Source organism: Bos indicus, chromosome 15 (assembly GCF_029378745.1).
Source record: "Bos indicus isolate NIAB-ARS_2022 breed Sahiwal x Tharparkar chromosome 15, NIAB-ARS_B.indTharparkar_mat_pri_1.0, whole genome shotgun sequence".
NCBI lineage: Eukaryota > Metazoa > Chordata > Mammalia > Artiodactyla > Bovidae > Bos > Bos indicus.
In genome coordinates, this window is record NC_091774.1 from 62,604,127 (window position 1) to 62,625,964 (window position 21,838).

Here is a 21,838-nt window from a genome sequence, read left to right on the forward strand (position 1 = left end):
AAAAAATAATTAGCAATTGATCATATTGCAAACCATAATGAAATAGTGGGTCCAGATAATGCCTGTCCAGGTAATGTTTGTCATTATTAAAGAGTGATGGGAAATTTATAATAGATGAATCTGACTGATATCACTCATGCCACTGGAACATACTAATATGTCATTAAAGTAAAACAACCAGAAATTGTTTCTCCTTATGTGAGTTCAGTGAGATTACAAATACAGGAAAATCTATAAAGCATTCATTCATGCTACAAACACTGAATGTAATCAAGTTTTTAGATCTAACTTCTAGTTTGTGAGAAATAGGGGAGGATAGAGAAACATGTTAAATGATATAACACAGAGAATAAGAGGAGGGGAAAAATGTTACAAAAGAAAAGAGACTTAAGAATTGTATCAACCAAATACAAGGTATAAACCTTGTTTAGATCCTGATGTGAACAAACCAACTTTAATAAGACAGACATTTTTGAGGCAACTGGTGATATCTGAACATAAACTGGATACTATTGGTATTAAGGTTAATTATTTTATTGGATATGGATAAAAGGTATTATTATAATAAACATCTGTTAGAGATACAAACCAAACTGTTTTTAAACAAAGTATTATTCAGGTTTGCTCTAAAATACTATAGGAAGAAAAGTGAAACAGAGTATAGATAAGAATGGCAGATGTTAATGGCTGTTTATATTGGATAAAGAATACATGGGAGTTTATTATTTTTCCTTTTGTGTTTGAAAACGTTCATAAAATGTTTCTTAAAAACCATATGGAACTTATATTTTATTGGATATGTTTAAAAGACTAATGTAATAGTTTTATTTTAAAATGTCAACATTCATAGTACACCAAAAATTACATCTTTTCCAACTATTTAATCTTATAATGGGAAATTTTAAATGTGAACTTAAAAATGTGCATGGGAATATATAAGCAAAGCTATTTAAAGGTCACTATTAGAGCCACTAAGTACCTCTGACTTCAGCTTTGAGCAAGGAGAAAATGTAAATAGGACAGAGCTGACACAGACACCTTCCTACTCTTCTTCCCAGGTAAACTGGGATTTGCTTAGTTTTCCCGGGTTTGCTTACGAAGGGCCCGTTCCAGAGGTGAGAGACTGGTCCTCTTAATTCCTTCACTGTGGACAAAGTGCTTATGATTGCCATAGAATCACCATAATTTAACACTTCTTTCACAGCTTGTTATTAGTCCCTCAGCCAGATAGTGATGATCAGATGCATTTGCTTAAAATCTCAGACTGTGAGAGAGGATCACTGAAGTTCAAAGTGAAGAGTACTGCCAAGTGGAAAATTACCTTGATATAAGGGTAGCTGCTGAACACATTACCAAGCAAGCTAACCAGGAGGGCTCACAGCCCAAATTAAAATGCTCTATTCACACAATTTCGGAGAAGGCAATGGCACCCCACTCCAGTACTTTTGCCTGGAGAATCCCATGGACGGAGGAGCCTGGTAGGCTGCAGTTCATAGGGTCGCTAGAGTCGGACACGACTGAGCGACTTCACTTTCACTTTTCACTTTCATGCACTGGAGTAGGAAATGGCAACCCACTCCAGTGTTCTTGCCTGGAGAATCCCAGGGACGGGGGAGCCTGGTGGGCTGCCGTCTATGGGGTCACACAGAGTCGGACACGACTGAAGCGACTTAGCAGCAGCAGCAGCAGCAGCATTCACACAATTTACTAAAAAAAATTTAAAACATACAGTGATAAGAAAGAGGAAAGAAAGCAGTAAAGTCAACATACTTAAGATAGGGTATGAGTGCCACGGTCACACTGTCCAAATCTTGTTCTTTCTGCCCATATCAGCCTTCCCCATGATGGTGTGCTATGGAAACCAGAGTTGGGATTTGAGCCAGGGGCCCAGATAGAAGGTACCAAGGAATAATGGGAGAGACATAGAGGCAGTTGTGCCTCCTCAAAGCTGTAGCTTGTGAATTAACTTTGTGAAGAGCTATAGGTTTTATTTGTATTTCTTGGGCATAGCTCTTTGGGCCAAAAGGAACCATATTGGATGTTATCAGGTTGTGGGCAGTTTAGAGATGACACAGAAATCAGCACTGAATTGGCAAGTCTGACTTAGTCTGCCTCTCTGTTGAATAAAACTTGTCTATTCTATCATATATGTCATTTAGTCTATTTATCTTGGCACATTTTATAGGTTACTAACTTGATTACTTGATTAAAGTGAACAAAGTAGGAAAAACCACTAAACCATTCAGGTATGACCTAAATCAAATCCCTTATGATTATACAGTGGAAGTGAGAAATAGATTTAAGGGACTAGATCTGATAGAGTGCCTGATGAACTATGGACTGAGGTTTGTGACATTGTACAGGAGACAGGGATCAAGACCATCCCCATGGAAAAGAAATGCAAAAAAGCAAAATGGCTGTCTGGGGAGGCCTTACAAATAGCTGTGAAAAGAAGAGAAGCGAAAAGCAAAGGAGAAAAGGAAAGATATAAGCATCTGAATGCAGAGTTCCAAAGAATAGCAAGAGATAAGAAAGCCTTCCTCAGCAATCAATGCAAAGAAATAGAGTAAAACAACAGAATGGGAAAGACTAGAGATCTCTTCAAGAAAATCAGAGATACCAAAGGAACATTTCATGCAAAGAAGGGCTCAATAAAGGACAGAAATGGTATGGACCTAACAGAAGCAGAAGATATCAAGAAGAGGTGGCAAGAATACACAGAAGAACTGTACAAAAAAGATCTTCACGACCCAGATAATCATGATGGTGTGATCACTCACCTAGAGCCAGACATCCTGGAATGTGAAGTCAAGTGGGCCTTAGAAAGCATCACTATGAACAAAGCTAGTGGAGGTGATGGAATTCCAGTTGAGCTGTTCCAAATCCTGAAAGATGATGCTGTGAAAGTGCTGCACTCAATATGCCAGCAAATTTGGAAAACTCAGCAGTGGCCGCAGGACAGGAAAAGGTCAGTTTTCACTCCAATCTCAAAGAAAGGCAATGCCAAAGAATGCTCAAACTACCACACAATTGCACTCATCTCACACGCTAGTAAAGTAATGCTCAAAATTCTCCAAGCCAGGCTTCAGCAATATGGGAACCGTGAACTTCCAGATGTTCAAGCTGGTTTTAGAAAAGGCAGAGGAACCCAGAGACCAAATAGCCAACATCCGCTGGATCATCGAAAAAGCAAGAGAGCTCCAGAAAAACATCTATTTCTGCTTTATTGACTATGCCAAAGCCTTTGACTGTGTGGATCACAATAAACTGTGGACAATTCTGAAAGAGATGGGAATACCAGACCACCTGACCTGCCTCTTGAGAAATCTGTATGCAGGTCAGGAAGCAACAGTTAGAACTGGACATGGAACAACAGACTGGTTCCAAATAGGAAAAGGAGTATGTCAAGGCTGTATATTGTCACCCTGCTTATTTAACTTATATGCAGAATACATCATGAGAAACGCTGGGCTGGAAGAAGCACAAGCTGGAATCAAGATTGCCGGGAGAAATATCAATAACCTCAGATATGTAGATGACACCACCCTTATGGCAGATAGTGAAGAGGAACTAAAAAGCCTCTTGATGAATGTGAAAGAGAAGAGTGGAAAAGTTGGCTTAAAAGTCAACATTCAGAAAACGAAGATCATGACATCTGGTCCCATCACTTCATGGGAAATAGATGGGGAAACAGTGGAAACAGTGTCAGACTTTATTTTTGGGGGATCCAAAATCACTGCAGATGGTGACTGCAGCCATAAAATTAAAAGACGCTTACTCCTTGGAAGAAAAGTTATGACCAACCTAGACAGCACATTCAAAAGCATAGACATTACTTTGCCAACAAAGGTTCGTCTAGTCAAGGCTATGGTTTTTCCTGTGGTCATGTATGGATGTGAGAGTTGGACTGTGAAGAAAGCTGAGCACCAAAGAATTGATGCTTTTGAACTGTGGTGTTGGAGAAGACTCTTGAGAGTCCCTTGGACTGCAAGGAGATCCAACCAGTCCATTCTGAAGGAGATCAGCCCTGGGATTTCTTTGGAAAGAATGATGCTAAAGCTAAACTCCAATACTTTGGCCACTTCATGTGAAGAGTTGACTCATTGGAAAAGACTCTGATGCTGGGAGGGACTGGGGGCAGGAGGAGAAGGGCACGACAGAGGATGAGATGGCTGGATGGCATCAGTGACTCGATGGACGTGAGTCTGGGTGACCTCTGGGAGTTGGTGATGGACAGGGAGGCCTGGCATGCTGCGATTAATGGGGTCGCAAAGAGTTGGACACAACTGAGCGACTGAACTGAACTGAACTGAACTGAGCTTGATTACTATGTAACATTTAGCACATATTCTGAATCCTTCGTTTCTTTCTTAAACTACTGACTTATACATATCTATAATTTTTTGGCATGCATCAAGATCTTAGTTCCCGACCAGGGATTGAACCATGTGCCCTGCAGTGGAGGCAAGGATTGTTAACCACAAGACCACCAGGGAAGTCCCACATATCTATACTTAATACAGTCTGTGAATTTCATCTGTACTTCATAAGCTATTAGCTTACTTACTACCTATCTCAACATTTCTTCTGTTTCATTATATCATTTTTTAAATCTTATACAGCTGAATTGAATATTCAAACTCACATTATATGGTGCCTTCTATAATAGTAGGCTAGATATACTAGGAGCAGTGAAAGAAAGACACAAGAAAACAAGAAAAGACAAGAAATGTGGGACTGCCATCATCTTAAAAGGCTGTAGGCCCAATTACAGCACGGTTGCAAGATACAAGGTTAATATACAAAAGTTAATCGCAAACAAGTAGAATTTGAAATTAGAAACATTTGCCCGCTACTCAAAAAAAAAAAAAAAAAGAAAGAAATACTGAGGTATAAATCTAACAAAATATGTATAAGATCTATATGAGGAAAAGTACAGAAGCCCAGAAATAGACCCACAAAAAGTGTGACAAACGAGAACAACGGCACAAAGATGGTCTTTTCAACTAATGGTACTGGAACAGTGGCACATACACATGCAAAAAAAGAAAGAGAGAGAGAGAAAGACAGAGAGAGAAAGAGAGAGAGAGAGAATCTAAACACAGACCTCATACCCTTCACATAAATTAGCTCAAAATGAATCACAGAACTAAATGTAAAACAGAACCATAACACTCTTAGAAGATAACACAGAAGATAACCTGGATGACCTTGGGTATGTCACTGACTTCTTAGATACAACACCAAGGCATGATCCATGAAAGAAATAACCAATCCACTGCATTTCATTAAAATTAAAAACTTCTGCTCTGTGAAAGACAAAAGAGAATGAGAAGACGAGTCACATACTGGGAGAAAATATTTGCAACAGACACGTCTGATAAATGAATATCATCCGAAATTTACAAAGAACTCTTAGAACTCAACAATAAGAAAACAACAGCCTGATTTAAAAATGGGCCAAAGACCTTAACAGAAACCTGACCAAAGAAGACATACTGGTGACAAGTAAGCACATGACAAGATGCTTCACAGTATATATTAGCAGGCAAATGCACGTTAAAATGACACTGAGATACCACTACCCACCTATTAGAATGGCCAAAATCCTGTGAAGCAACAGGAACTCTCATTCACTGTTGGCGGGAATGCAAAATAGTACAGCCACGCTGGAAGAGCTGGGTGGTTTCTTACAAAACTAAACATACACTTACCATATGACTCAGAAATCATGCTTCTTCATATTCATCTAAATAATATGAAAACTTATGTCCACACAAAAACCTGCACTTGGATGTTTATAGCAGGTTTCTTCATAACTGCCAAAACTTGGAAGCAACCAAAATGTCCTTCAGTAGGTGAATAGATACGCAAACTATGATCTATCTAGGTAATGAAATATTGTTCAGCACTATAAAAAAACCAAAATGAGCTATGATCCCATGAAAAGATACGGAGGGATCTTAAATGAGTATTCAAGTGAAAGAAGCCAATATGAAAAGTCTATGCACCATATGATTCCAACTACTGACATTCTGGAAATGTCAAATAGCAAATGGTAAAACTGTGGAGACCTAAAAAAAGTAATTGCCAGGGGTCGGGGGTGTGGTGATAGAAATGAATATATGGAACACGAGATTTCTATGAAAAATACTCTGTATAATACCATAATTGACAGGTACATGCCATTATACATTTGTCTAAACCATAGAACTGAACACCAGAATGAACCCTAATGTAAACTATAGACTCTTAGTGATTATGATATGTCAATGTAGGTTTATCAATTGTAATAAATGTAACAGTCTTCTGGTGGATATTTGTAAAGAAGGAGGCTATGCACATGTCAGGGGTAGGGGTTACTTGATAAATCTCTGTACCTTTCCCTCAATTTTGCTGTAATCTTAAACTGCTCAAAAGAATAAGTCCAGTTTTTAGAGAAGACTTCAGAAGGTCCTTTTTCTGCAGTTTCCGGCACAGAGAACTAGTACATATTTGATGGGAGAAGAGTCAGAGGTAGCTACTAAAGACCAGTCCTATGTAACACCTATTTGGAAATCCTTAGGCAGACTTTTTGGCCATATCGCTCCAATTCAGAATGTATCTATCTGTTGAGAAGAAATGTACTATTCCAGCAGTGATGTATCATGTTTCCTGCTCTCTGATTTGGCCATACTGATTTAATTGCCGTTTAGTTCAGTTCAGTCACTCAGTCGGTGTATGACTCTTTGCGACCCCATGGACTGCAGCATGCCAGCCTTCCCTGTCATCACTACCTCCTGGAGCTTGCTCAAACTCATGTCCATCAAGTCGGTGATGTCGTCCAACCATCTCATCCTCTGTCATCTCCTTCTCCTCCTGCCTTCAATCTTTCCCAGCATCAGGGTCTTTTCTAAGAAGTCAGTTCTTCGCATCAGGTGGCCAAATCGGAGTTTCAGTTTCAGCATTAGTCCTTGCAATGAATATTCAGGACTGATTTTCTTTAGGATTAACTGGTTTGATCTCCTTGCAGTCCAAGGCACTCTTCAAGAGTCTTCTCCAACACCACAGTTCAAAAGCATCAATTCTTTGGTGCTCAGTTTTCTTCATAGTCCAACTCTCACATTCACACATGACTACTAGAAAAACCATAGCTTTGACTAGATGGACCTTTATCAGCAAAGAATGTCTCTGCTTTTTAATATGCTGTCTAGATTTGTCATAGCTCTTCTTCCAAGAAACAAGTGTCTATTAATTTCATGGCTGCAGTCACCAGCTGCAGTGATTTTAGAGCCCAAGAAAATAGTCTCTCACTGTTTCCATTGTTTCCCCATCTGTTTGGCATGAAGTGATGGGACCAGATGCTATGATCTTAGTTTTTTGAAAGTTGAGTTTTAAGCCAGCTTTTTCACTCTCCCCTTTCACTTTCATCAAGAGGTTCTTTAGTTCTTTTTCACTTTCTCCCTTAAGGGTGGTGTCACCTGTGTATTTTAGGTTACTGATATTTCTCCCAGAAATCTTGATTCCAGCTTGTGCTTCATCCAGCCCTGCATTTTGCATGATGTAATCTGCATATAAATCAAATAAGCAGGGTGACAATATACAGCCTTGATGTACTCCTTTCCCAATTTGGAACCAGTTCATTGTTCCATGTCCGCTTCTAACTGTTGCTTCTTGACCTGCATACAGATTTCTCAGGAGGCAGATAATGTGGTCTGGTACTCCCATATCTAAGAATTTTCCACAGTTTCTTGTGATCCACACAGTCAAAGGCTTTGGCATAGTCAATAAAGCAGAAGTAGATGTTTTTCTGAAACTCTCTTGCCTTTTCTATGATCTAATGGCTGTTGGCAATTTGATCTCTGGTTCCTCTGCCTTTTCTAAATCCAGCTTGAACATCTGGAAGTTCTCAGTTCACATACTGTTGAGTCTAGCTTGGAGAATTTCGAGCATTACTTTGCTAGTGTGTGAGATGAGGCTAGCTGCTATTAGTCTCCCTCCAAAGCTGAAACAATGTTTCCAAACCACAGTAGAAGCCATTATATCCTGTTGCACCCTCAGATCTATAGGATATTATCAAGGTAGATAATGACCTTGGTTCAGGAGATCATGTAAGTTGCTGCTACACTCAAGCTTATTAGGAGACACCTAGAAGGCCACCCTTTCAGATATCTCATTTGATCACTGCAGATGGTAACTGCAGCCATGAAATTAAAAGATGCTTGCTCCTTGGAAAAAAATCTATGACCAACCTAGACAGCGTATTAAAAAGCAGAGACATTACTTTGCCAACAAAAGTCCATCTAGTCAAAGCTATGGTTTTTCCAGTAGTCATGCATGCATGTGATAGTTGGACTATAAAGAAAGCTGAGCACCGAAGAATTGATGCTTTTGAACTGTGGTGTTGGAGAAGACTCTTGAGAGTCCTTTGGACTGCAAAGAGATCAAATCAGTCAATCCTAAAGGAAATCAGTCCTGAATATTCATTGCAAGGACTGATGCTGAAGCTGAAACTCCAATACTTTGGCCACCTGATTCAAAGAACGAACTTCTTAGAAAAGACCCTGATGCTGGGAAAGACTGAAGCCAGGAGGAAAAGGGGACAAAAGAGGATGAGATGGTTGGATGGCATCACCGACTCAATGGACATGAGTTTGAGTAAGCTCCGGGAGTTGGTGATGGACAGAGAAGCCTGGCGTACTGCAGTCGATGGGGTCACAAAAGAGTTGGACACAACTGAGCGACTGAACCGAACTGAAGGCTATCAGAACTATGGTTGGTAGAGCAGTTCTTGTAAACTCTTATCACATTATTATCACTCTTCTTATGATAAATAAAATATAAACAAGGCATCCTGCTGGCCCTCCAAATGTGTTTTCCCTAATGCTACTTTTCTAATTCCTGATCCCATCATCTATTCGTTCAATCATCAAATATTTGTTAAGCACCAACTGTTTCCAGAGTTAAAAAAAAAAAAAGACAATGAATTCAGTGTTGAATGAGACAATATTATTCCTTCACTAGCTGAATTTTTCTTATAATGAATGTACTCAATTTTAATTAACTTTTCTTATTAAAAACAATTTGAATGATGATAACTGTAGTTATTACAGAAATCCCCACATTAAAATTGGAAAGAGAAGTATAGAAAATAAAATTCCTTACAATCTCCTACCCTTGGAGTTAGCCACCATTATAAATTTTCAGTATTTGTTTTCTGATTTTTGTCAATGACTTTACAGAGATATAGATTTCTCTTAAAACAAAAATGTGACTAAATAAATTAAAACCCGGTTCATATACAGCTAATGAGAATATTCCGATGTTATTAAATATTTGTTGCTGCTAAGTCACTTCAGTCGTGTCCGACTCCGTGCGACCCCATAGACGGCAGCCCAATAGGCTCCCCTGTCCCTGGGATTCTCCAGGCAAGAATACTGGAGTGGGTTGCCATTTCCTTCTCCAATATTTGTTGAGAACATGATATTTTAATTATTTAATATCTTGGTTGTTCCAAATACTTCTTATTGCAAATAAAGCTCTGATTTTTGTTCACATCTTTGACCATACAATTGAACAGTTCCTTAAGAAGCTGTGGAAGTTAAATTTCCAGATTATAGTAGTTGAACAATTTTAAAGCTGCTGATGTGTTATCTCCAAGGTGAATTGCTTTTTAGAATTTCTACCAATTTCTAAAACTAGAGGAATAGTATATGAAAGCCAATCTAACAGCACTCGTTACTGGAATAAAATATTTCTTAGCCTTACCAATTTAAGAATAATTTTCTGACTGGTAGTGAAATTTTAATTTAATAATTACCATTATATAAAGTTTTCATCAGATCATTACCCAAGGAGGAATATCGGAATAATCAGTGAGATTTTATGGATGGACCTGGAGGGTGTTACGTGTAGTGAAATAAGTCAGACAAAGAAAGACAAATGCTGTATGTTACCACTTGTAGGTCGAATCTAAAATATAAAACAAATGAATGGATATAACAAAACAGAAAGAGACTCACAGATATAGAGAACAAACTAGTGTTACCAATGGAGAGATGGAAGGGATCTGGGATAAGATAGGGACAGGGAATAAACTACTGTGTATAAAATAAATAAGCTACAAGGACAGACTGTACAGCCCAGGGCCCTTAACCAGTATTTTCTAATAACTCTAAATGAAGCATAATCTATAAAAATTTTGAATCACTATGTCATACACTTAAAACTAATACAATGTTATAAGTCATCCCTACCTCAAATAAATATCAAATAAATACCATTATTTAAATTTTTTATGATACCAATACTCAAGGAGGAATACCAAGGGATAATCAGTGAGATTTTATGAACTACAAATAATTTTAATTCTACTTAGGAAACCATTTAATTAAAAGAAGAAATTCTTGAAATATAGGATGTATGTTAAACTTTCAGATCTTTTAAAGATAACTGAGTTCAAAATATCTAATTAGCCCAATGCCCCCTTTCCCATATACTTATGATAACATATCCAATTATCTTGAAAAAGGCAATTAAAATTACTATTAATAATCTTAATGCTAGGACATGTTATAATTCATTTGATAATTACATTTCCCACAAAGATACTGTCAACATAAACTGTGAAACTGCAGATCCATCCTGTTTACAAGTATCAGAGACAATATGCTCACTATTCTGTTGTACTTAAATGTTGTATTGCAGTTTTTCTTAACAGGTAATACGTGACATGAAACATGTCTCATTTTATGCTTCATAATTTCCATTCTGATGTTTAACATTAAGAAATTATATTTATGTATCACACATGTCAGAAAACAATTTAAATAATTAAAGCAAGAAAAATGATAGTAACCGTGTCTTTCAAGTACAAAATATAAATCTTTTATTCATAGATAAAGAACCATCTGTGATCAGAAATGCCAACTATTCACATTTTCTGATTCATATAGCTAGCATTAAGTATTTCTGTCTGTATTCATGTTTTATATTTTCAGAAATTTGGTGCAAATCAAAATATTGTTATACAAATAAGAAAAAATCAAGAGAGTACCTTTCAACATTGATTCATAAGTTTTGAAAATTCATTATTTCTATTCTTCATTCTGATTTTTATAACAAGGAAAAGAAAAATGTAATTGTTTTGATTTCAAAAACGTACTACAGGAAAAGGTACTATTCAAGCTGGGCTGAAGTTTACCCTATTTATTGCTATTTTTCTTAAAAAATATTCATTAGAATAAATATTTTTCTAAACACCAAAGTAAATACAATACACGGTTCTGGCATATTTATTTTTTTGAAAAGGCACTCTGAATCTTAGACAACATAAATACTAGGCAGTCTGGTGGTTGCCATAGTAACAAGTAAATAGGAGCATAAAAATACATGCAGTTTTTCAAATGTATACACTTTTTTTCATAAATATGCATATTTTATAGGAAAAGAATTCAACCTTTGCTTTAGCTCCCCGTTTAGAGAGAGGAACACCTAATTCTTTAGAAATGAAAGATTATCACATAGAATGGAGCAGCCTCAAAAACGTTTTTGAATGCTACATGGGAAGTCTTAAGGTTTGTAAGTCAATGTTCCAAAATGAAGGCAGGAAAAAAACTCCTTTCCTTTCTATGTTACTTTAACAGTCAGTTCTTTAGGTAAGGATAAAATTACATAAACTTCTTTACCTCCCAAGCATGAAATTTCCTTTTATTTTGCATAAGTTTATTATTCACATGCGTTAAATGGAGCACTTGACCATGGAAAACTGAAAGGCCTGTTGATCACAAAGAAACCTCAAAAGTTAACGCTAACCCATGAGCTACTACTTGAACAAATGATTTGAAAATCTTTGTGCCTGTGTGGTAAATTGGAATTTAAGAAGTTCTTTCCTTTCTTAGTTTTCTCCTTTTATTAAAATACCATTTCTGGTTTACAGGTACCATAGAAGACACAGAAGTATATTGATTTTGTGTTCTGGATTTTATACTTCCAGTGTAAGAGGGATAGGATACATTTTCTAGAGCCAGAGAGAGAAGTGGTTCTAAAAACCATCATGTGAGGTTTGGAAGCTACTGCAAGGTTTGGTAAACCAACCAAAACAGAACAGGAGAGCTGCTCAATTCAGTGGGAAACAAATCCTTCAAATCTGATTACATAAATGTGTACTTCCAATTTGTTTCAATAGCAACTATTATGGAACATTCTCTTGGAAAATTTACAAAATTTGAAATATCACCTTCTAGGCAGGGTGTCAAATATGAGGCTAACACAAGGGTTCACCTTAATATCATTTTCTGGTAGACTGGCAAGTCACATTATCAAGTAATAAGTAAACAGTGTACTCTATTTAAGTGTTGTAAGCCTTTTTAGTCTATTCTCCAATCTAGTACAGGGGTAAATGGCTTAGGAAGAAAGTAATTCAAATATTGTCTTTAAAGCTAAGCTAATAGATGTTGACATATCTCCTTTCTCTTGGGGCCTATTTCAGGACTGAGTCAATGTCTTTTCTAATGACTAGGCAGGAATCTTGGCCTCCTTTATGTTTTAGCTCTATCAGATAGCTGAAATTTCTGAAATTAAAAAGAAATTTTTTTCCTTAGTTCTCTTTCCAACTTGCTGACCTTTCATTTCTCTAGGGAATTAAATGACTTGTTGCTTCAGTTAAGTGACATTGTACTGGTGTGCATGCGTGCTAAGTCACTTTGTGCATGAGTGCATGCTAAGTCGCTTTGGTTTGTGTCTGACTCTTTGCTACCCTATGGACTATGGCCCACCAGGCTCCTCTGTCCATGGGATTCTCCAGGCAAAAATACTGGAGTGAGCTGCCATTTCCTTCTCCAGCTAAGTCACATCAGTCATGTCCTACTCTTTGCGACTCTATGGACTGCAGCCCACCAGGCTCCTCTATCCATGAGATTCTCCAGGCAAAAATATTGGATTGGTTGCCCTGCTTTCCTCCAGGGGATCTTTCCAACCCTGGGGATCGAACCCACATCTTTTACCGTCTCCTGCACAGGCAAGCAGGTTTTTTTACCATCAGTGCCAGCTGGGAAGCCTGTTGTACTGATACAAGGCATAAACCCATTTTAGACAGAAATTTTGAGAGGGAAAGTGGGAATGCTTTGTGAATGACTTAAAAGGATCTTCAATGACTAAATGATAAGTAACATTTATCACAACATGAGTGGTGTTTAAATATAAATTAAAACATTGGAACTTGAAGAGTGTAAAGAATAGCTGCTATTTGGTTAGAAAGGGAGACTGTAAGGAAGATCAAGTGTATGTGTGGGGAAATGAATCAGGTTTTCAAGGAGCAAGGTAACTAGAGAAGATACAGCTATTTATGATTTACAATTTAGGACTATTTGTTTCCTCAGCTGTTGATTTGCCTGCAATGCTGTGGTTTGACAGCCCAGTTTCCTATAAACTCAGATACAGCTAGCTGTTCTGTGTCAGAGTAAAAATACGTAAAATTTCTAAACCAATTCTTCTAAAGAAAGAAAGGGAGACTTTGGCCAAAAGTCAAGTAAGTAAGTATGTTGGTTGGTGGTATGTGAGAAGTGGAAAGAGAAGGAGAATTGACTGGGCTATACAAAGGATCAACTTAACATGTGGGCTAAGAGGAGATAAAGAATATCAGCAGAAAGGAGTTGAGGGCAATGGGAATTATCACTCTGATTCCATAAAATGTACTAGTTGGGCCTGCTCTGTACAATAAAATCTGGGAGGGCATCAGACACAAATGATAATACAGTTGAAAAGCTTAGCCAGTAAAAATATTAAATTGGGCTACCAAACAATAGGGTCTCAATGCTTTTTCTGATAATTTGCTTTTATCATCCTGATATCTGACTTTTCCCTGAATAAACATGTAATGAGTTTCAGATGACTCTCCTCAACTTTCCAGAACACTAAAAGGTCATTTGTGAGGATCTGCTGGTTTAATTTCATATACATAAAATTGAATATAAAGGAGAATAATTCCTAAAAAAGCATGCAAAAAGTCAGTTTTCATGGACTTTTGGTCATATTATCATATGGATTATGACCTTCATAAATAAATATGGATCCAGGATGGCATGCCTCTCTGAGAGATGACATGCCACAGAGCAATCCATAGCAAAAGGTCCAAAAGACAAGACTGAAGCTTTACTAGTGTAATTCAGCTCTATTCATTAAGTACATATTGATTACCAGCTAATAATTAGAGATATCAAAATATAACTTATTTTGGTATATTGATCCAAATACACTTCTAAACATGTCAAATGCTTTATGCTTATCAATTCTTCCTATACCAAAGACTATTATCTAGTTTCTGGACCAAATTTTGCTACCTCTCAAGGCTGAGAACCAAGTAACAATACACTTGAGTCTTGATGACTGGCTTAGCCTCATCTCCCTGAAGCAAGAAACTGGGGAAACAGAATATATACTGGATTAAGACTAAAAGAACTGTTCCAGAGGACTCAGAAAAATCTTTTACAGCTGGTTACTCTTTCTTATCTTATTTCGTAGGATCACCTGACTTTAAACTCAGACTAATATAAGATCTAAATCTAAGTATATATTTTTTGTAATGATATATCTGAATTTTGCATATATGTATATCAACAAAATTCACTATTTCATTTTTTAAATTAGTTTCTTAAAATTCTGAACTTAAATATATATATGTCTATTGTACTATGAAATAATTTTTCCTTTTCTTGTACTGAAAAGTTATTTCAGTTACCACAAATGTAGCTATAAACTGAAGAGAATTAATTTAATATTCATGGACACTAACACTGCAGATCAGAATTTACACTACAGACAAATATTTAAAAGAAGTCATATAGTCTTTCAAATTAATATATCTGTCTTTCTCTTATGCTCCCGCTTCACCTGCAGCACATCAGACAAGGTAATAATTTATGATAATCATATGAAAATATACAATTAATATTCATCACCTCTCATTCCTCATCACTTTAGATGATCAGTAATGCAGAGTGAAAATGCTGTCAGATTTCTAATTGCTTTGTAATGGGCTTGAAACAGGGAAATCATTAAAGGCAAACAATCTGTCATTTGTCTGTTACTTTAACTATCTATCACACAAAAAAAACTCATTAAAGAAATTGCTAATGAGCAACAAAAGACTATTCTCATGCCATGTCTACAGTTGATTAAAAAGTAACACTACGAATAGCTTAAAATATTTTAAAAATATGATTTTTTTGTGGAAATTAATCAGAAAACATCTATTCTTCAGTATATTTTTTAAGCTATGTGGTTTCATTATTTTGGCATCTAATCCATCATTGCAGAAATCCCTTTAACATGTAAGAGTTGTTTCTCATCACTCTCTCAATAATTAAAATGAATGGTTGAAAGAAGTTGAAATGCTAAATGTGTTTATTGCTAGTAAACTGACACAAGTAATAAAACTAGTTCTAGAGTAATCCTGAGGCTAAGGGAAGAATCTATTTTAAAATTTGTTTTTTACCCTCCCATCTCTGTGGATTTGAACTGTTGAAGTTGCAAAGCTTCACTCATCTTAAATATACCTATCATTACACAAAATTATATTCAACTATTGAAACTGAGCATATAAACATTAAAGTCTGCATAATAACATTATCTATTTTGAAAATTTAAAAGACAGTACCAACACTATAATGTTTCATAATATTATTTCAAATAATTTTGGAGGGGAAAACAAATCATTCCTTTAAATGAGTATATCAAATTTTACATGTCTTTGTATGGTCCCTTTCAATAGGAGGTACTTAGTATTAAAAAAATTCAACAATAATGATGCTAATCTAGTTTTAAAAACAAACAGAAAATGCAGAAATGTTTTGTTGGTTATTGAGTTCAGTTGCATTTTATTTTAGAAAAAAATAGAGTAACAAAGATAACAGTGTTACACGGTATGTTTTTCATTTTACTAATAATGATTAATTAAATCACGAATTTATTTTCTATAGCAAAACATAGAATCTTAAAGTCAAATTTCTTTAAGTGTGTAGACCTATTCATATATACTGGAATATACCCGCAATTAAGAACCTAAATGCAACGGCATGTTTAGCCAGGTGCTATGGTTGGCACACAGGAGTGAATTCCAAGTTGACTTCAAAAGGTTCCATAACACTCTAGAAACATCTTCATTATACACTCTAATTGACTTAAACAGACTTCATATCAACTGTTTAACACATTTTAACCTACAAATTAACACCCTTTGATCATTCAAATTAACCTTTCTTCTGTGAGTCAATTACATGACAAAAATAAAATAAACTTTAAAAAAATTCAGGTTTAAGAAACCAAAATGGAAGACTAAAATGCTAGAGCATATTAATGCATATCACTGCATGGTTTGAAGAGATCATTACAAGGTTTCAAAGTGGTCATCAGACACGAGAAAGGGATAAAAAAAGTGAATGGGGAAATAAGAAGTTGGTATTTATTATGATTACTAAAGAGAAAGAGAAGATAGATTATACTCAGTGTTGTTAATAGGTTCATGGAACAATTAAAACATCAGATGTGAAGAAGTTTGGAAGACAAGAACAAAAATTCCAAATAACTGAAGATCTTTAAGAAATCTGAAACCAGCTCGAAAGAACACTGACATGACCGAAGTGAAACACACAGGAAAAACACAGCTGCAGGTGCGGTGACAGTGAAAAGTATTTACCCCTTGGTCTCCCCTGCTTAGTGCACTGACTTGCTTAAACCCAGTGAATGTTCACTGATGATTACTGATGAAAGACAGAATAGAGAATAGATCAAGTGAAGACAACCAGAGAAAGGAAAAAACTATTTCTAAAAGGTGAGGTAGGACTGTTCATTAGAGCTGATTCTCAATACAGTCTAAAGCTTTATGATAATTGGCCAAAAAAGAAAATGAGGAAATTTCTCTAATTCTAGCCATTCATCTCTCCTCTCTGTCAGAGCGTTATTTAAAACTTAACACTTCCATATATCTTCCTGGATTAGCCTCATTTTGATTCAAGGATTTCAATCATTCAAGTAATCTGCCTTATTCTATTCACATAACCACAAGTTATTAACTATCACAGTTAACCTTTATTTCCTCTGGCATAGCACTTTGCACAGTTATTTCAGTTGCCTGTCTGCCTACCCAGATAAACTTCAAGATTTTGATAGAGCTACAGCCAACTCTATCTCGTATTTTTTGTAACAGTGTACAATAAATATTTGTTGAGTAAATGAATAGGTGAATGAAGGCTATGTATGTACTATGTCGGAAGAGGCAATGGCACCCCACTCCAGTACTCTTGCCTGGAAAATCCCATGGACGGAGGAGCCTGGTAGGCTGCAGTCCATGGGGTTGCTAGGAGTCAAAACACAACTGAGCGACTTCACTTTCACTTTTCACTTTCATGCATTGGAGAAGGAAATGGCAACCCACTCCAGTGTTCTTGCCTGGAGAATCCCAGGGACAGGGGAGCCTGGTGGGCTGCCGTCTATGGGGTCACACAGAGTCGGACACGACTGAAGTGACTTAGCAGCTTAGCAGCATGTACTATTTACTTGTGTCTCTTTTTGTTTTTAATTCATTACTAGCTAATAGACTCCAGGTGGGGTCTATTAGCCCTGGTGGGGGGGGGGTCATCTAGTTTTCATATATAACCACAATATTGCAGTACTTAAAAATAGATAAAGCTTAGTTAACTGATAGGAAAAATCTTAAAAATTCAGAGGTAAATAAGATCAAGGATATGAAAGAAGAGTTGGTAATGAAATCAGTGGAAAGAGCCAAGTAAATATAATCCTAGGATAAGAAATAATTAATAGAAGTATGCTGAATGTTTTACAAATATCCACAAGAAGCATAATTCACAAATATGATTCATGATTAAGAATTTCTTAACGTATGGTGGACATAAGTAAGTTTATGCATGGGCAAAGGGCTGAAGGAACAAACTGAATAAGAATGTGATTGCTGTATCTGTATCAGCGTCTGTATCTGTATGCTGTATCTGTATCTGCATCTGATATCTGTATCTGCATCTATATCTCTGCATCTACATCTAACTCTAGATATAGCACTTGATGAATCATCTTGAAATTAAATATTTGATGTATGCCTATTTCACTTATGCTAGATGTTGACGATTCAGGAATTAAGTTTCTGCCTGTGCACTTAATGTATCTGGCAAACTACAGTTCAACAAATATTTGGGTTTGGTTTCATTTTTCCAATTCAATAGTCTGTGGCTTTCATTTGCTTTGTTTAGAAATTCCTAAAATACTGTTATGAATTCTTAATATTCTGATGTATCAAAACTGAGTAACAAATAGTTCATTATTAATAATAATCACAATATCTACTCTTTTAGTTCAGTTCCATTCAGTCGCTCAGTCATGTCCGACTCTTTGCGACCCCATGAATCACAGCATGCCAGGCCTCTCTGTCCATCACCAACTCCCAGAGTTCACTCAAACCCATGTCCATCGAGTCAGTGATGCCATCCAGCCATCTCATCCTCTGTCATCCCCTTCTCCTCCTGCCCCCAATCCCTCCCAGCATCAGAGTCTTTTCCAATGAGTCAACTCTTCGCATGAGGTGGCCAAACTATTGGAGTTTCAGCTTCAGCATCAGTCCTTCCAGTGAACACCCAGGACTGATCTACTCTTTACTGAGTACTTACTACTTTCAGACACCATCATCTCATTTAATCCTCACAACAAACCTCTGAAGGCAATACTATTATTATCTCTGTTTCACAGTGGAAGAAACTAAGGTGCAGAGATTAACTTCAAGTTTTCACATAACCAATAAGAGGCAGAATCTGGATTCAAATCTATGAGTCTGATCCCAGAGTTTATGGTCTTAACCACTGTGCTAACATAGTTTATATTTACGCTATATTGGTTTTACATAAAATAAATATATTACCTTCTAAAAACACTGAGAAACAAACCTATAGTAGACATACATCTTTAGAACCCCAGAGAATGTGGCATAAAAGCTGGTGCTTAGTTTCTCTAAGAGGTGTTCTTACCCTTAGAGAGTTTACAATCCAATCAGGAAACTAGAATACACATCTAGTGTATAATAATACTCTATAGGATAGGATAAGTACAAAAGAGGAGTACACCCAGGACTGCTCTGAAAATTGAGAGAAGGTAATTTCTAAGGATTGGGCCATCACAAAAGACTTGATGGAAGAGATAGGTCTTAAAGAAGGAGTAAAACTGAGAGGAGGAAGAAAAGAGGTATGGTGTTATAAGCAAGGAGACGCATCCAAATATAATTATCAAGTACCAAGAAAATATTCAATTGTTTGATTGCTTCATGTATGAAGGTAATAGGTGATGAAGCTGGAAAACTGGGATCATACTGGGCAGGAATGCTGGACTTTATCCCCTAGACCTGTGATTGATAAAGTAGTCACTAGTAAGATGTAGCTATTGAGCACTTGAAAAGTGGCAAGTCCAAACTGAGATGATTTGTATAGGTAAAATACACATCAGCCTTTGAAGACTTAGTATGAAAAAAAGAATGTAAAATATTTCATTAATTATTTTTGTATTGTTTACATTTTGAAATGAGCATACTCTGGATACACTGGTAAATAAATATATTATTAAAATCCATTTCACCTGTTTCTTTTTATTTTTCTAATATGGCTACTAGGAAATTTAAAATCACATGTGTGGGTTGCATTTGTGGCTTACACTGTATTTCCATTGAACAGTAGTGCTCTAAAAAATGAAAAAAATGAAGGAAGACTAATGAGCAAGGATTTCTGTAAAAAGTGTTTTAAAAAGTGGATTCTGGTATAAACAGGTAAGTTCACATTGTAAGACAATATCTGTTTTTCAATAAACTAATGGAAAAAAAAAAAGAAAAAAAAGGTAGTAGTGAAGTATTGGGACTGCTATAGCTTAAAAGATACTTAAAAGACAGAATAACCAAATGCAATGTGTAGATTCCAGATTCTGACTCAAGCAAACCAATCATAAAAAGACCATTCAGAGACAACTAGGGAAATGTAAACAAGCACTAGATTTGGATAATATCAATGAATTATTGGTAATTTCGGAGGATTAATGACTTAATGGAGATGAAATTAAAAGTTGCAAACTAAAGTATGCTTTACAGATGTAAACTATGTTATTGTGAAATGACAGAACATTTGGGATTTGGTGGGGACAAAAAAAGTGTACCTCTTCCCATATCAAAAAATAAATACAAGAAAGTAAATACTGTGATTAGAATTTTCAGAATTTTGTTCAAAAAGGCAGTAAAAGAGATAACACAATACATTAATGCAATCATAAATCAAAATAAAGTGCTCTTTCTATAAAAAACTGAAGGGCTTGAGTATAATTATCTATACAAAGGACTATGCAGTGGAAAAAGGAAGTTTCAGGGCTAGAGAAATTCAAAGTGGTGCCATTCTGATAGTACTGTATAGGAAGGTCTTCAGAATAACACAGTTCTGTCATTTTAGGTATACTTAGGTCTACACAGTGGAGAAGGCAATGGCACCCCACTCCAGTACTCCTGCCTAGAAAATCCCATGGCAGAGGAGCCTGGTGGGCTGCAGTCCATGGGATCGAGGAGAGTTGGACACCACTGAGTGACTTCACTTTCACTTTTCACTTTCATGCATTGGAGAAGGAAATGGCAAGCCACTCCAGTGTTCTTGCCTGGAGAATCCCAGGGACGGGGGAGCCTGGTGGGCTGCTGTCTACGGGGTCGCACAGAGTTGGACACAACTGAAGCGACTTAGCAGCAGCAGCAGCAGCAGGGTCACACAGAATGTTGAAACCAGTCATGAAAATCAGATCTTCTGACTTAGTATTGATATAAAGGTGGTTGTGTCTGCCTTTAAACATGACAAAATCCTATGAAGAACCTAAACTATACTTTTCCTTTTAGATTTTTAAACTGTATCATTCAGTTATTCAGTTATAGTTCGGTGAAAGTTGCTCAATCGTGTGCAACTCTTTGCGACTCCATGGACTGTAGCCTGCCAGGCTCCTCTGTCAATGGAATTCTCCAGGCAAGAACACTGGAGTGGGTAAGCCAATTCCTTCTCCAGGGGATCTTCCTCACCCAGGGATCAAACCCAGCTCTCCTGTATTGCAGATCCATTCCTTACCAGCTAAGCTACCAGGGAACCATCATTAAATAACTGACCATATCAAAATATCTTTTTCAATGTGCTTAGGGTTTGTCTTGACTGCTTCTCAAATGGGTATGTGGTAAAAGATAAAATTAAAAAAAAAAAAAAGAAATCTAAGGAGTAACAGCAACAAAACTACCTTAACATTTCCAAATGAAATTTATATCATGCTATGGAGAACAAAGATGCAGGTTTGACCTCCAGGTAAAATGCAAGCAAGAATAGTCAATACGTTGTCGAGTCCAAGCTTGCTCTGCTCGCCACACAACAGGCACCAATCCAAGATGAGAGGCTGAGTCAAGGAAGAGACTATAATTGGGGAGCCAGCTGATGGCGAAGATGGCAGGCTAGCACCTGAAAATAACCATTTTACAGGGTCTGGATGCCAGGTTCTTTTATAGATCAGACATGGGGGAAGGTGAGGAAGCAAAGTTTAAAAAGCCATTAATATTGCAAACATCTCACAGAATGGCAAGCCTCAGGCAGGGGATTTGTTAATTTCTTTCTTCCTGCCAGCTATGGGTGGACAGGGTTCTGAACAAAGGCACTCTAGTTTAACAGTCAGGCAGAGGGGCAGGATTCTTTAAGGCTGGCCATTCTGTATGATTATAACAGAAGCAGCAAAAACAAGTCAAAGAAACAGGACCAACATGGAATCAGGATTGGCTTCTCTGCAACAAATCTAAGGTAAGCAGCAC

The 21,838-nt window shown here is 36.7% G+C and overlaps 1 protein-coding gene across 7 annotated transcripts in view; it reads right to left on the minus strand.

Annotated features, from left to right (window-relative positions):
* The window catches only part of DCDC1 (doublecortin domain containing 1), a 477,553-nt gene that overhangs the window by 454,685 nt on the left and 1,030 nt on the right, over nucleotides 1–21,838 (minus strand). The gene's annotated exons all lie outside the window — the stretch shown is intronic.